The sequence below is a fragment of the Anas platyrhynchos genome, chromosome 2, assembly GCF_047663525.1.
Source record: "Anas platyrhynchos isolate ZD024472 breed Pekin duck chromosome 2, IASCAAS_PekinDuck_T2T, whole genome shotgun sequence".
Lineage (NCBI taxonomy): Eukaryota > Metazoa > Chordata > Aves > Anseriformes > Anatidae > Anas > Anas platyrhynchos.
Genome location: NC_092588.1, coordinates 5,112,589 through 5,127,138, shown reverse-complemented (window position 1 = coordinate 5,127,138; position 14,550 = coordinate 5,112,589). Strand labels below are relative to the sequence as shown.

Genomic DNA, 14,550 nt, shown 5'->3' with positions numbered 1-14,550 from the left:
TCAGTTGTCTGAGACCTCTGACTATAGTCCAATGGAGTTTTTAACCATAGTGTTAAGGCAAAAATTCTTAATTCCACTTGTACTTTACTGACCCCTAATGTAGTTTATAAATCAAGATCTAGGACTAACACATCCTCTCCTCTGAAAAACACCTCAAAACCTGACCACTATTTTTTAAACAAATTTTGAAACCGAAGACTAGAAGTTGGAATTTATTAACTCACAGGATTTCATACTTGCTTGCCAAGAAGACAGAAAGTCTGAGTGTGGCTTGACCAGACAACGTGAAGGCTTAAGAGGTATAAATCTCCCAAGAGCACTATTGGAGACTTTTGCAGAGGCTTCTTTTCCAGCAAAATACCAGCTCCTGCTTGACACCATTAAATGAGCTGGGACACGGTCATCTGAGTTGAGTTTAGCTTACGACAACCTCAGCAGACTGATGCCACTTCCAGTGGAGGGCATCACAAAACCTTCAGCAGCAACAGAACAAGCCATTAGGTAAACACCAAGAAAAATGAAGTACAAGATGGAACAAATTGATAGATAGAGAGAGAGATTTCAAAGCATAACTAGGTAGTCTTCTTTTGGTGTTCTTTTCTTGTTCTACCTATGTTTCCTAAAAAAAAAAAAAAAAAAAAAAAAGTTCCTAATTCCTCAGCTACAGTGATTAAGTAGATTATATTAGTAATTCCTATAGGTGCTGTTTCCCCCTTCCCTTTTTCCCAAAACATGAATTCTCATGTTCCTAAATGTCTTCATAACAATTGGTAGTGTCTACTACAGTTTTGGTAAGTAAGGACCCAACATTGATGTCTTAAGACGCATTTGGCCAAAGGAAGATGTGTAGGAATGGCTCCTCTCTAAAGAACTAAGGAAGAAAGATGTGGCACCACCACATCTTCCTCAAGAAGGAAAACAGAGCTGGAAAGGTTGGATGAGGATATTTTGGTGTTGTGGGAGACCACATAAAATTACAGTTTACCTCAGAAAGCTTGGAGAATTTGACATTACCTGAACAGCTGAAATAGCCTAGATTCACCTGTACCAGTCAGGTATGGTGGTACAGATGAGACATTGATCTAATGCAGTTTTTTTCTTAAAGGTTTTGCTCTTCATTATGAGAAAGGGGAACCATTTAGGAATGGTTTTTAAATGGGAGGAATTGCAATCACCTAGCAGTGATTAATCAAAACAGGTTTTAGCAAAAACTGTTACAGTGTGACAATTGAAATATCCTTTGAAGCCAAGATAATTGCTGAGCAAATCTCAGAAACGTATTTTAGCAAGGAAGTTATCACATGTTGGAAACAAAAGCCTACTTTTATTCCTATTATTTAAAGTATCATACTCTCCACAATGAAAAGCTAGCTCTGGCATGTAGCAAAGATATTTGCCCTAAAACTGTAAGAAGTGCCAGCAGAAGTAAGAAAAGACTTATGTGTATGTATAGGCGTTACAGACATGTTCACCCACACATTGTCTAGGTCTTTGAGCTCAGAAAAAGCTTCCCACAAATGCAGAAACAAACTGATTTTTCCACCTAATTCCTCCTCCATTAGGTACCCACTGGGGACCTCATTCTTCCGCCATCCTAATATGAGTCATACTCATGAATCATACTGATACATCCCTCCCAGTAAGCCTTCCATCACGCATACTGTTCCAACCCAAAGCCTCTTTTCATTCATGGTATAGATCTCACACAAATTGCAAAGTCAAATGCTTAAATTATAGAGAATACTATTTGTACTAATGAAGCAAGATTTGGTCAAACTGATCCCTGGAGAGAGCAGCACTGTCATTTACTGCTCCAGCAGACCTGTTTTCTTCCCTTCACTTTGAAAAGTGTTGAAGATTGCCCTTCTGCAAGTTACTTTGAATAATTCTACCCAAAAACAGATGACATTCATCTGTTGGCAGGCTGCCTATCACTAAGTTCAGAACGGGACTGCAATTTCTCCAAGCCTCAGCTTCCCCCTGCAAGGATCCCAAAACATCACACTGCCTCTTGTCAGGATCCACAGCAATACAACACACATATTAAAGATAAACAGCAAAGCTGCATTATATAATTACAACTTTATTTCATAATAACGTTCCATAAACACTCCACTCATGTAAATTCTAACAGATGTTTTCATATACTTGATATGTCTTACTTGGGTGCTTACTTCAGAGCATATTCCCATCCACAGACAAAAACACATCCAAACTGCAGTTCCTATATATTAAGAATTGCAGCATCACACTAGGAAATAGCAGAAGGATTCAATTAAAAAGTTCAATAAAAACTGCTTAGAAATACTTACTCTTAAAAAAATCATGGAGCTTTAGAATTGGGCTAAAACTTGTGATTGACTGCATGACCTGGAAGAAACCGCTCCTCCTATTTTATTAAATACTATGTTTCCTTTAGTATTTATACAACCATCCTCCCAGTCAGATGTCTAAACTGGCGTTTGTAAAAGAAAAGGAGGAGATGCAGGCATACATCTAGGGTAATCCTCGGTGGAAATTCAGCATACAGTTCCATGCATAGATTTTGCAGGTGCATCTTCCTGAGAATGATTCCATTAGTGTCCACACTGTGCAGATGGGCTGTGTTATTTTAAGATCTTAATCAAAATACATGCAAACAGGCACAGCACTGCGTGCATACTAATGCCTGTGAAGTGTCAGCTGTGAAGCAGTCAGTACACTTTTTAAGAACATTGGCTCTATAAAAATACAGAAGGGAAAGAACTGCTGAGTAAGGCAGCTTGGAGGAAGACTGGGAGGCTATAGCAAGAAAGTGATGCAAACCACATTCATAATAAACATGAACTGAAAAAAAAAAACAAAACATTATCCTGTTAACACGCCAGGGTATTCCCACATACTAATAAAAACTGAAGTGCCACACAGTTAGAATACAAGGAGGTGTTAGGTCATCAAAATGCCAAGGAATGTATGATTGGAAGAACCAAGCATAAATAGAACAATTATAATGCAACCTTGACATCTGTAAACCTCCTGTCAGCTCTGAACTTTCTGGGTGGTTCGTCTCAAAGAGGGCATTAGCCCTTCCCCGTCTCTGCTTTACCACCTGCAGTGAAGGCTCTCCGCATCCGCCAAGCACAAGTCAAGGGCTGAGCAAGACTTGAGCTAGAGTCTAGGTGAGTCAGGTCTACAAACTTTGTTGACTAAGGAAAAAATGAACAAACCCCAAATAGCTTAACACAGTTCCGACTGAATTTTCTTTTTAAAACACAGATGCTGTTTCTGCATGTCTCCATATTCAAAAAAAAAAAAAAAAAAAAAAAAAAATCTTCTGAACTGGATCCACCTCTCTGTGCACAGGAAAAATGAAAAGAAATGGACAAAACAAGGATTGTGTTCAGTTACAGTGTCCCAGGTGCCAGGCTTGTAAAACCAAGGATGTTCTCTTACCTGCACAAGCACAGCACCACCGGTGACCTGTACCACAGCCCAAGTGCGCTCTGCAGAGCTGTCAGTCCCCAGGGACGTGTTGTGGTGATGGGTGTGCAGGGCAGGAGTGCACAGACACGCAGACAGACACACAGAGTCACAGAGATGTGTTGGTGATGAAGCAGGGGTGGGAAAAATGCTGCATCCTCTGCTGGGGGTGAGAGGAGAGGAGAGGAGAGGAGAGGAGAGGAGAGGAGAGGAGAGGAGAGGAGAGGAGAGGAGAGGAGAGGAGAGGAGAGGAGAGGAGAGGAGAGGAGAGGAGAGGAGAGGAGAGGAGAGGAGAGGAGAGGAGAGGAGAGGAGAGGAGAGGAGAGGAGAGGAGAGGAGAGGAGAGGAGAGGAGAGGAGAGGAGAGGAGAGGAGAGGAGAGGAGAGGAGAGGAGAGGAGAGGAGAGGAGAGGAGAGGAGAGGAGAGGAGAGGAGAGGAGAGGAGAGGAGAGACAACAACAACAAAAAAAAAGACAAGAAAAAAATGAAAAGAGGAAATAGAAGATGAAAAAGATTTAAAAAAAAAAAAGTGAGGAAAAGAAGAACAGAATTGGAGGAAAAGAGGAAAAAAAAGAAAAGAGGAAAATAGAAAAAAAAAGGAGAGAAAAAAGAGAGAGGGGAAGAGTAAAAGGAGAGAACGAGAAAAAGAAAAGGAAGAAGGTGAGAAAAATGGGAGAAATGAAGGAGAGGAAGGGAGGATAGAAAGGAAGAAGGAAGGAAGGAAAGAAAGAAGGGGAGAAAGAAGATGGGGAGTAAGAGAGAGAGAAAGAGAGAGAGAAAGAGAGAGAGAAAGAGAGAGAGAAAGAGAGAGAGAAAGAGAGAGAGAGAGAAAGAGAGAGAGAGAAAGAGAGAGAAAGAGAGAGAGAAAGAGAGAGAAAGAGAGAGAGAAAGAGAAAGAGAGGAGAGAAGAGAGAAAAAGAAAGGAAAGAAGGCAAGAAAGAAGGAGAGAAGGAGAGAAAGAGAGAAAGAAGGAGAGAAAGAGAGAAAGAAGGAGAGAAAGAAAGAAGGAGAGAAAGAAAGAAGGAGAGAAAGAAAGAAAGAAGGAGAGAAAGAAAGAAAGAAAGAAAGAAAGAAGGAGAGAAAGAAGGAGAGAAAGAAAGAAAGAAAGAAAGAAAGAAAGAAAGAAAGAAAGAAAGAAAGAAAGAAAGAAAGAAAGAAAGAAAAGAGAGAAAGAAAGAAAGAAAGAGAAAGAAAGAAAGAAAGAAAGAAAGAAAGAAAGAAAGAAAGAAAGAAAGAAAGAAAGAAAGAAAGAAAGAAAGAAAGAAGAAAGAAAGAAAGAAAGAAGGAGAGAAAGAAAGAAGAAGGAAGGAAAGAAAGAAAGAAAGAAAGAGAAAGAGAGAGAAATAAAAAAAGAGGGAAAAGAGGGAAAAGAGAAAAGAAAGAAAGAGGAAAGAGGCAGAGGCAGAGCACGGAGGGAGCCGCAGGGCAGGAGGCGCCGAAGCAGCCGAGCGGGCTCCGGGTGCCGGCGGGGCCCTGGAGGGTGGGAGCGGCCCGAGCCGGGCGCTGAGACGGGCGAGGGGCCGGGGCGGGCCGGGCGAGGGGTTTATGGAGCGAGGGGAGGGGAAGGGGAAGGGAAGGGAAATGGTGGGCGGGGAGGGACCCGCCGCCGGCCCGGAGCGGGGAGGGACGGCAAGGGGACGGGGCTGGGGGCTTGGGAGGGGGAGCGGAGGCTGAGGGAGGCTGAGGGATGTAGGGCAATGAGGGAGATGTCAGAGAGAAGGGGGATTGGGGTGCAGACTAAAGGTATGGGGGGCAGACTGAGCCCCCCGCCCTCCTGCTCAAGAGGAGGGGATGAGGAGTGTCCCCTGAGGGGGACACCTCCAGGGAAGGGACCGAGATGCGTTCCCAAAGAGTCCGGGAAGGAAATGCTCTTTCTGGATCAGCAGACAGGTGGCCTCTGCTTTTACCCCTTCCTTGAGATCAGTGTCTAAATAAAAAGCCCTCAGCTGGGATATTTCTGCTTCAGTTTCAGCCCTGAGTTGTGTGCTGGATCCACCAGTCCTTCGTCCCTCCCCAGGACACGTCTCTCCATCTCTCATCTGACAACACCACAGCAGCAAACTTCAGACCACAGTTTTTTGTTTTGTTTTGTTTGTTTGTTTTACTTTAAGGAGCAATTCTGTAGCAATCCGTGTCGTTTCATCACAGACAACTGCTCATCAGAGCGCGCTGTGAGGCTCACAGGGTGGCCCAGTCAGTCCCAAAATGCTTGTCTCAAATGGGGGTCACAGGACATGCAGAGGATGCCACCAACATCCTGCCTTTCCAAGCATTAATTTAGCATGGCTGGAAATATGGTCAACTCAAGAGAGCACCTCTGTGAGCTGGTGATCTAGAGCAGCGCATTCACCAAAGTTTTGGAGTTGTTCTGCTTCTGCTAAAATTTCCCAGTTTGGGATTAAAGTCTTGGGTGTCAACTGGGTTGAGTCAACTCTTGGTGGCAGATCATAGCTTTATTGCATCTGCTCTGCCTGCTAAATGTTACAGGCACATGCAGAAACGTGGTGATTTCTGCCACCTTACAGCTCACCCTGAAGTTGAAGGAGCACTGCAAGTTCCCCTCCACAATGTTTTCAGCTTTACAAAGAAAAATAATTGACCAAATTCAGTTCATCCCACCATGTCACATTTCAGTACTTATTGGGTAACATGTATTAATTTTGTACATATATATACTTATATATATATAAGAAACATATATGTATGTATCTATGTGTGTATAATTTCAATTCATTAAAACATGTACACATATTTCCACTGGTTTGGGGAAAAAAAAAGTCCAAGTTGAACATAACGGTGACCCTCTATGATTAATTATTTCAGCACTACCGTAGTAGTTGATGGCAGGTGGGAGACCGCTGAACTGAATTAGCTGCTGTTTTTTCATCTGGCCTTTCTCACATGCCTGCCAGTGTCTGGGAAGGGGTCACACTGGTGATTGTCACTTGCTGACAATTGTCACACACAGCAGGAAGGCCTCAGTGCCCCCTGCAACCAGGATCTCTGAGGTTTTGTCTCTGGTTGCTGTGGTAAGGAAGCAGAGCAGAATGTATCAAAGAATCATGGAATCACAGAATCGCAGAATGGCTGAGGTTGCAAGGGACCTCTGGAGGTCATCTGGTCCAGCTCCTGCTTAAGCATGGCCACCTGCAGGTGTGCCCGGGCCCATGTCCTGGTGGCTTTTGAACATCTCCAAGCAGGGAGACTCCACAGTCCGTTAACCTCCTGAGTTCTGGTTTGTGCCTGTTGCCTCTTGTCCTGTCACTGGGCACCACACACGATGGCTCCATCATGTTTGTCCCTCACGTCTGGTATTTCTACACATTGGTAAGATCCACCCTGAGCCTTCTCTTCTCCATGCTGAACAGTGCCAGCTCTCTCAGCCTCTCCTCATAGGAGAGGTGCTCCAATCTCTTCATCATCTTGGTGGCCCAATGCTGGACTCTCTCCAGTAGGTCCAGGCCTCTCGTGTACTGGGAGGCCCAGAACTGGACCAAGCACTCCAGGTAAAGCTTCACCAGAGCAGAGGGGAAGGATCACACCTCTTGACCTGCAGGCAAAACCTTGCCTAACGCAGCCAAAAATACCATTAGCCTTCTAAGAAGCAAGGGTCAGCATTGCTGACTCCTGTTCTACTTGGTGTCCACCAGGACCAGGTGGCACCCAGCACATCCCGGTGCCTGGGGTTGTTCCCCAATAACATGCAGGACTCTGCACTTGTCCTTGCTGAACGTCTTGATGTTCTTGTCAGCCCACCTCTCCAGCTCATTAGGATCTCTCTCGATTTCTGTGGCCCTCTGGCGAGTCAGCCTCTCCCTCCAGTTTTGTATATGGTACATACATGGTACCCACTTGCTATGGGGCAGTGTGTGTCTCCAGGAGGTTTTTCCTGGTATAATACCTCCAGGAAAATAAAGCTCCCCTTCACACACTGCCTTTTCTCCAGGCTACTCACAACCAAAAATCTTTTGGCAGCTATCTGGCGCTTTCTGTAAGCCCTTTTGCCAGTGACAGATGTTATTTTCACTCACCCCAGTATCCTCCCTGCTACTGTCAGTGAGACAAGGCACAGTAATGTTATCCTTTGCACATTGTTAAGACCAATTCATGGCCATCCTGTCTGACAGAGTGCATCTGCAAGAGAGGCATTTCATTTGTCAGTTCCTCACATCCTTATGCAGAAATCGTTCTGTATCTGTATCTTCTGTGTGGGTATAGAAAGATTTTGCTAATGAAGAAAGATCATCACCTTTACTGTTCCCTTTAGGTTTCCTGCAGGGATCATTACCTCAATACAATTGAGAGCTTGATTCAGCAAAGCACTTAGGTACATATTTGCTGAATTAGGAGGTGAAGTTAGTCTTCCTAGTATGGCTGTCTAAAACTTTCCAGGATTGCATTTTAGCCACGGTTTACTAGAAAATCTGTTCAGAGGCATGACAGAACCCATCTGCAGGTGAGTGCAGGAAGGGAACAGATTTCTTGAGGACCCACAACCTGCTTGATGCCTGCCCAGCTTCTGGAGTTGTTGTACAGTTTATTTATAGCTCTATCATTATTTGTTATTTCGTTATTTCACAAATATAAATATATACATACACACACACACATATATATACACATATATATAAATACAGCTTCTAATTCTGCATATGTATCAATATTCCTGGAAAGGAAACATCTGTCTCAGACTGTTCCCATTCCAGCATTCACATAATGAACATGGAAATGAACATGAAAAGAAGCAGAAAGATAGGGAGTCACTCACCTCTAGGCTAAAGCAGCAAACCAAAACCTTTCCCATAATAGAGTGATAAAATATTTATGCTGACAGTCTTCAGACTTTTTTTTTTTTCAGGTTACTTTATTTTTCATCCTAATGTTTGATTGATTATTACCTTCACTTAATGTGAAAATATCCAGTCTGTGGGATGGTGATGGTGGCTTTCTCCAGAAAGCTTCCCAAGAATTTGGTGACACCAACAGCAAAGGGTGTTTTTCACCAACACATTAGCTTGATCAGCTGTAAGAGATAAAATCAAATGGTGCACCAAAAAATGAGGGTTGCATGCAGTGAAGATAACCTAAGATCTTCATTTTTGTCTTTAGCAGTGGCACAGTATGTGTGTTAAAGTGTTTTCTAGCAGTTAGCATTTGAGCTACTACTTATAACAATGATCTGTCAACATATTTCAAGCAAACTCAGTTATTAAAGCTGTTGCTTCTACTTCAAATCATCAGAGTGATTAATAGAAGGTAAATCATTCCTCTATAAAAATATCTTTGCACTGATGTGGGGAGAAACATAAAATGTTTTAAGAATATGTAGATGGTAATTCAAAATGCTGTCTGATTAGATTTTCTACTCGAAACAGCACTCTGCCAGCAGCTCAGAGGACTATGATAACTGTTGCAAGGATGTATAATTTGATTTACCCAAATTTTGCAATTCTTTCTGTTTGGATCGTGAGCTTTTGATTTCCCTTTTCACCCTGTGGTTAGGAGCATGGCTGTAGCAGGTCAAGAAGGTCTGTTTAGCCTCATCCCCTCAGGAATGGATGCCTCAGCAGGTGGCTAAGAAAACAGGAATCATTTCACGGCACTTCCCCAGAATAACTTCTCAGTCTGTGATTGTGGTGCGGGGATTTCACAAAGATGTGGTGTACAGCTCAAATAGCTCACAGCCCTTCCTTCAGTAAATGCGACCAGCCACATGTGGATCCATATGAATATTGCTTCCAAACATTTTGTGGCAATGTATTCCACAATAGTTCACTCCCGGGAGCTGCATCACAGTGCCTTAACTGCCTGAAACGACTGGTTTGTCTGATCCCAAATATAACCCTATCGCCACCATCATCAGCCAGTTTTTCCACAATAACATTGCTGCAATTATGCAGTGCTTTTCTTCTGATAGCTTAATGGACTCTCGGGGCTCTGACAGGTTTCTCTTACAAATTTTCTGAAAATTCAGGTGTCAGCAAGGCTCAGATCAGTAGCTGTGTGTTGGCAACTCATAAATCCCTAGGAAAGAAGAGATTTTGTTCACTGGGGAATACTCCTGGTCTTTTTATATTTTTAGATATATTGTCTCATATGCATTATGTGTTATAGTTCCAACTTGTTTGCATTTCAAGGCATGAAGCAGTTTCAAATGGTCTCAAAAAAAAATAAAAAATAAATCCAGCATAGGAGTAGTTTGTTTTTGTTTTTTTTTTTTTTTTCTTTTTCTGCAGTGCAGAATTTTCTGCACCCAAAGCTATTAAAAGCAATGAAAGAAAGATACTAAATTCTGCAGTAGAGTATAGGTGCCATCTCATGTTGTCTTATGCACTGTGTGCTGTCATGTTATTGTGCTGTATGGCACAATTTAGCTTTTATATAATACTTGTATCACAAGACCATGTTATTTTGGTGCTATTTCTTATTATCTTGCTTTGTTGTTATCAATAAATTACAGGATTTATAATTCCCAAATCCTGATTCATAAATAATTTCTGTTTGATGAGCACTGCTGCACCGCTTCATCCAGTCCTGAAAGTTACAGAATCATGAATTATGGAATCCTCACAGTTTATTGAAAGGACTCACGGAGTTAATCTAACATCAAATAAAAATTCTATTAATTCTGCAGTATTTTTTGGAATAAATCCGTAAAGACTAAAGCGGAGCAGCAACAAAATGTGAAAAAATAGAAAGACACTAGCTAAGACTTTCAAAATGTATTGCCTGATCTTTAGAGACATCATTCTTTAGTTGACTACTTGAGTCATATATAATTAATTCCCATATTGATAAACCCAGCCACACCTAAATCCCATTTAATCCAAAGCAGTTGTAAGCACAATGATAAGCCACACAAATCATTTTTCCTGCTATACTCCAAGTATTTATTTCCTGATTTACCTAACGATAGCCACATACTGCACCATCTCTCCTGTGACTCTTCATTCACAAATCACTTTTATAAAATGGTAACCTTTAATTTGATGAATTTAGATGTACTGTACCTAGACCATATCACAGATGCAATATTTAATAAGACAACATTTGTAGTTTCTATGTAATTTGGGACAGAAAATTCTAGAGAAAAGGAGAAAACTTTCTTAATGATGGCCCATCTTTTTGAAACTCATTTTTGTAAAATATCACTATTTGAAGCAGCTCATTTGGCTGATATGTAAGCAGAATTCATAGTGGAACAAACTTCTGCATATATAATAAATGAGGTTAATCACACGGCTCCCTCCACAATAATCTGCAAAAGCAATGTAAAAGACAAACATACAATTTCATTCCAGTTAGTTATATAAATATTGAAGATGACCAAATGCTATGTAATTTATATGATTTAATTATTGCAAATTAAGACTACTGGTAGATTTAGTAGCTTCTCTGGATTATATAGCTGACCATAGGTGACAGTACAGTTCTATAATTAAGTGCTGCATTTCGTCTCTCTGTATTGTCCGTCGTGGTGAGTTCTGGAACAAGCTAATCAATCATATCACGCTTGAAATCAGGACCCTTTTAATCACACTGGTACATTGGAATAGGGCTTCTGAAAATGCCTGTGATGACCTGCTCAAGTCTTAGTCAACGAATTGAAAATGGAGCTTTCCTGATGGAGTAGTACTGAACAATTTTTCTTCCTTTTTGTTGAAAAACATTTCAAGGATTTTCCCGGAGTGCACCTTTCCTTGTAATATGGTAAATCAACATCGTCTCTTTCCTGGGACTTCAGTGGAGCCAGGCTGTTTCATAGCAGACTGGACATAGGACTGTCGATTTGGTTGCTGAAAGTAAAACTAAAATATAATATCTCCATCTCTGTTAAGAAGGTGAGACCTCTCTTTTCCTCTCTTCCAATTACATCTCTGAGTCCCTACAATCAGCAAGCAAGCTGGAATTCCAAAGTCCCAATTCATTAAAAAAATATTGCTCACTGAATGTTGAACACGTACACTAATAAATTAATTTGCTTTTTGTGCAGTTCATCTGTAAACATGAGCAAAGAATTCTTTTTAATCCTCTTGTTCTTGAGAATTAAATGCAGATTGAGAGAGAAGATTCTTCTATACACTGTCTTGCTAAGTTATCTTATTTTTGCACTTTTTTTTTCTAATCTTTAAAACTGTTCTAGCATTGAAATTAAATATTTATTCTTTGAATGAACAAGAAATCAGCTTTATGTACTTGTTATCACTCATGACCCTGTAACAATACCATGAGAAAATAAATTTATTCTAAGTTTGCATTGTGTCTCTTATTTGAGCTGAAACAGGCTCTACAAACAGTTGATCTGAAATGGTCTCTTCTGCAGCTTGCACTGGTTGGTACATCCTGCAACAGCTCCACGTCAGTAAAGCTTGTTCGTGTGCTGAGCATCCTTGCTTAATTCTAGAACCATGCTGGAGAATTTATAACCCAACTTACAGCAGTGTGAAAGCCATAAATCAGATACAAGAGACTGCACGTTATATACCACGGAAATACAGGACAGTGAGTGGTGTTGAGGGTATAAAACCTTTCACGACACACATTTGAGATGGGGCTATTATTCAAATACAAAGGAGCTGGGCATCCTAAGAAATTGAGAATCGTGCACTTATTTATTTATTTATTTATTTATTCCTCCTTTTTTTCCCCCCAAGATATTAACCTGTCATTTGGTATGCTAGGTGTTTGGAAGTTTATGTTGTTTACAGTATCAGCCATAGATTCTTACTTATGCCAACCTCTTTTTGAAGCTATTTTAAAAGCCCAGAGATATTTATAAAACATTTTTTCCACATATTTTCAATACAAAATAACATTCTCAATGCAGAAATAGCATTCTAATGTGAATTATTTCGTATTTTGTTACCTTTTGGGTCTATAAGTCACATTTTATATTCCTCTGGGAGGCAAAAATCTCATTTTATCTAAAGATAAACTCAAATTTCTTCTCCCATGACTTCCAGAAAGCAAAGTTCTGTAGATTTTCATATACAGAAGACAAAAATAATGACCCAGATGGAATCTGGCTTATTCATGGCCTCAAGCCAAGGCAAATGTTAGAAGGAAATTTTTAGGGAATAAGGTTGAGAGATGAAGATGATATTCTGAGATAAGGTAACTTATTTTAAATGGTAACCAACTAATGCTTTTTCAAGGTTTGAAATAATACAGTTAGTCAGGGAAGATAGGTTACAGGGTATAGAGCTGGTGAAGTGGTCAAAGGCAAATAATACATGAATTTGTTACAAGGATATCTATATTTTATGTGTAGTATACATACAAGACAGAGACCTTAAACTGTGGAGAAGAATAAGTGTCAGCAATAACAGACAACAAACGCAGCCAGCAGAGTGAGCAAGGTGGTAAAAAAAAAAAATAAAAAAAAAAATCTATGAATATAAAATGCATTTTCCGATTGAAGAGCTGATTGTGTTTTTTTTTATTGTGTTAAAAATATTAACACTAGATAACATATCATTTGAGAAGAGGCATAAGAAAAAAAAATAGAAATTTTGAGAGGAGAGGAGAGAACTAAAGACAAGGTTTGTCTTATCAGACAGGTGGGATGAGATGAGTGGGGAGTAAAGTAACTTTGAAGATCACAGATTATTCTTTTCATATAGTACAGCACACAACTGGATGATCCAGACTGTTGCTGGATGCAAAGGACTGCAAATTTGGTCTTCAGACATAATGTAAAATTTGAACAGATGGAAAATTTGGGAGGAGAAGGAATTGTGAGAGCTGTGTAGGAATACTAGAGAAGCTTGAATTTCATGAAACACACATCAGGCAGCCTAGGGCAGGATGGTATGGCGACTTGGCAGAGGGGCAAGCCAGAAGATGATTTTACCAGTTGCATTTTGAAAACGGTGGGATCATGCACGTGTTTTAGAAATGACAAGAACATAAGAAGAACTGTACTGAGTCAGACCAAAGGTTCATGTCGCCCCAGATCTTGACTCCACTACTAACCAGTGAAACATTCCTAGAGAAAAGCTGGACAAATATTCAATGAAGCTTTCCCAGAATAATCTCCCTAGCTCCAGTAATCTGTAGGTTAGATTGTTTCTAGATGAGAGGGTGATATTTAATTTACAGTGCACTTCTTGCTTATGAAATATACAATCCTTTTCTGAACCCATGCAAACATTTTTCTGCAGAGAGTTTCAAACCTAAACTGCACTGTTCAAAGAACCAACTTCTCATTTTATTTGATGATCCTTACTACTTTTATTAGACCAGAGTGCAATCATTCTCTGTTCAACATCTCCATTATCATTCAAGCATCTATCATATTCCTCTTAAATCTTCTTTTCTTGCAGGCTGAAGAATTGTAGCTGATTTACTTGTTTTTCATATTATAACCTTCTCAGACATTTGACTATCCCTGCCAGTCTTCTCTCACAGTTAATCCATATTAAGATGAGGAATTATTTGGGAAGCAACAAAGGCCAGGCTTGGTACTCAACATTTGGTCATACCAGGATTTATCAGGTGACTTAATCCTTATTGTCTTCCTCTCTGTATTCTTCCTGTGTGTGTGTGTTTGTTTTGTTATGCTTTAACTGCTATTGAGCATTTCATAGATCTACCTAATGTAATCCCAAGACCTTCTTTTAACAAGTGGTTCAAAATTCATCACTATGTATATACATTTAGGATTGGTTTCCCATGTATCCTTTTAAATCTAGCTATAAGGAATTTCATCTGCTGTTTTATTTTCTCATCCTTCAGTGTCATGAAGTTTTCCTATCACTATGTGCATTTTCCTATCACTATGTGCATTTGACTTCTGTCTTCACAAATGAATGAAACATGAATGATTTAATATTATTAGAGGGCTTTGTCTCCTTGTTATTCAGCTCTTTTTCTAAGACAAGATCTCACATCATCCCTGTGAGACTCTACTGGTGACCTCTACCCACTGCAAAGCCATGCACAGTGCTACACACTGTAGGAAGCTGTAACAAAAGTGAGACTGTCACTTGCAGTGGAAGGAGAGCCCAAAAGAAAATATGACAGCAGTAGTTTTCTGGATTAGCCATTCACATTTTGTCCCACAGACAGGTCTGTGAAAAGATTGATTCAA

The 14,550-nt window shown here is 40.3% G+C and overlaps 1 protein-coding gene across 1 annotated transcript in view; it reads right to left on the bottom strand.

The window, feature by feature from the left end:
• The window catches only part of COL22A1 (collagen type XXII alpha 1 chain), a 228,141-nt gene extending 224,481 nt beyond the window's left edge, over positions 1-3,660 (bottom strand). Inside the window, exon 1 of the mRNA XM_072034280.1 lies at positions 3,433-3,660. The gene's annotated coding sequence lies outside the window, so the exon portion shown is untranslated. The remainder of the gene's footprint in view (positions 1-3,432) is intronic.
• Between the last annotated feature and the right edge of the window lie 10,890 nt (positions 3,661-14,550).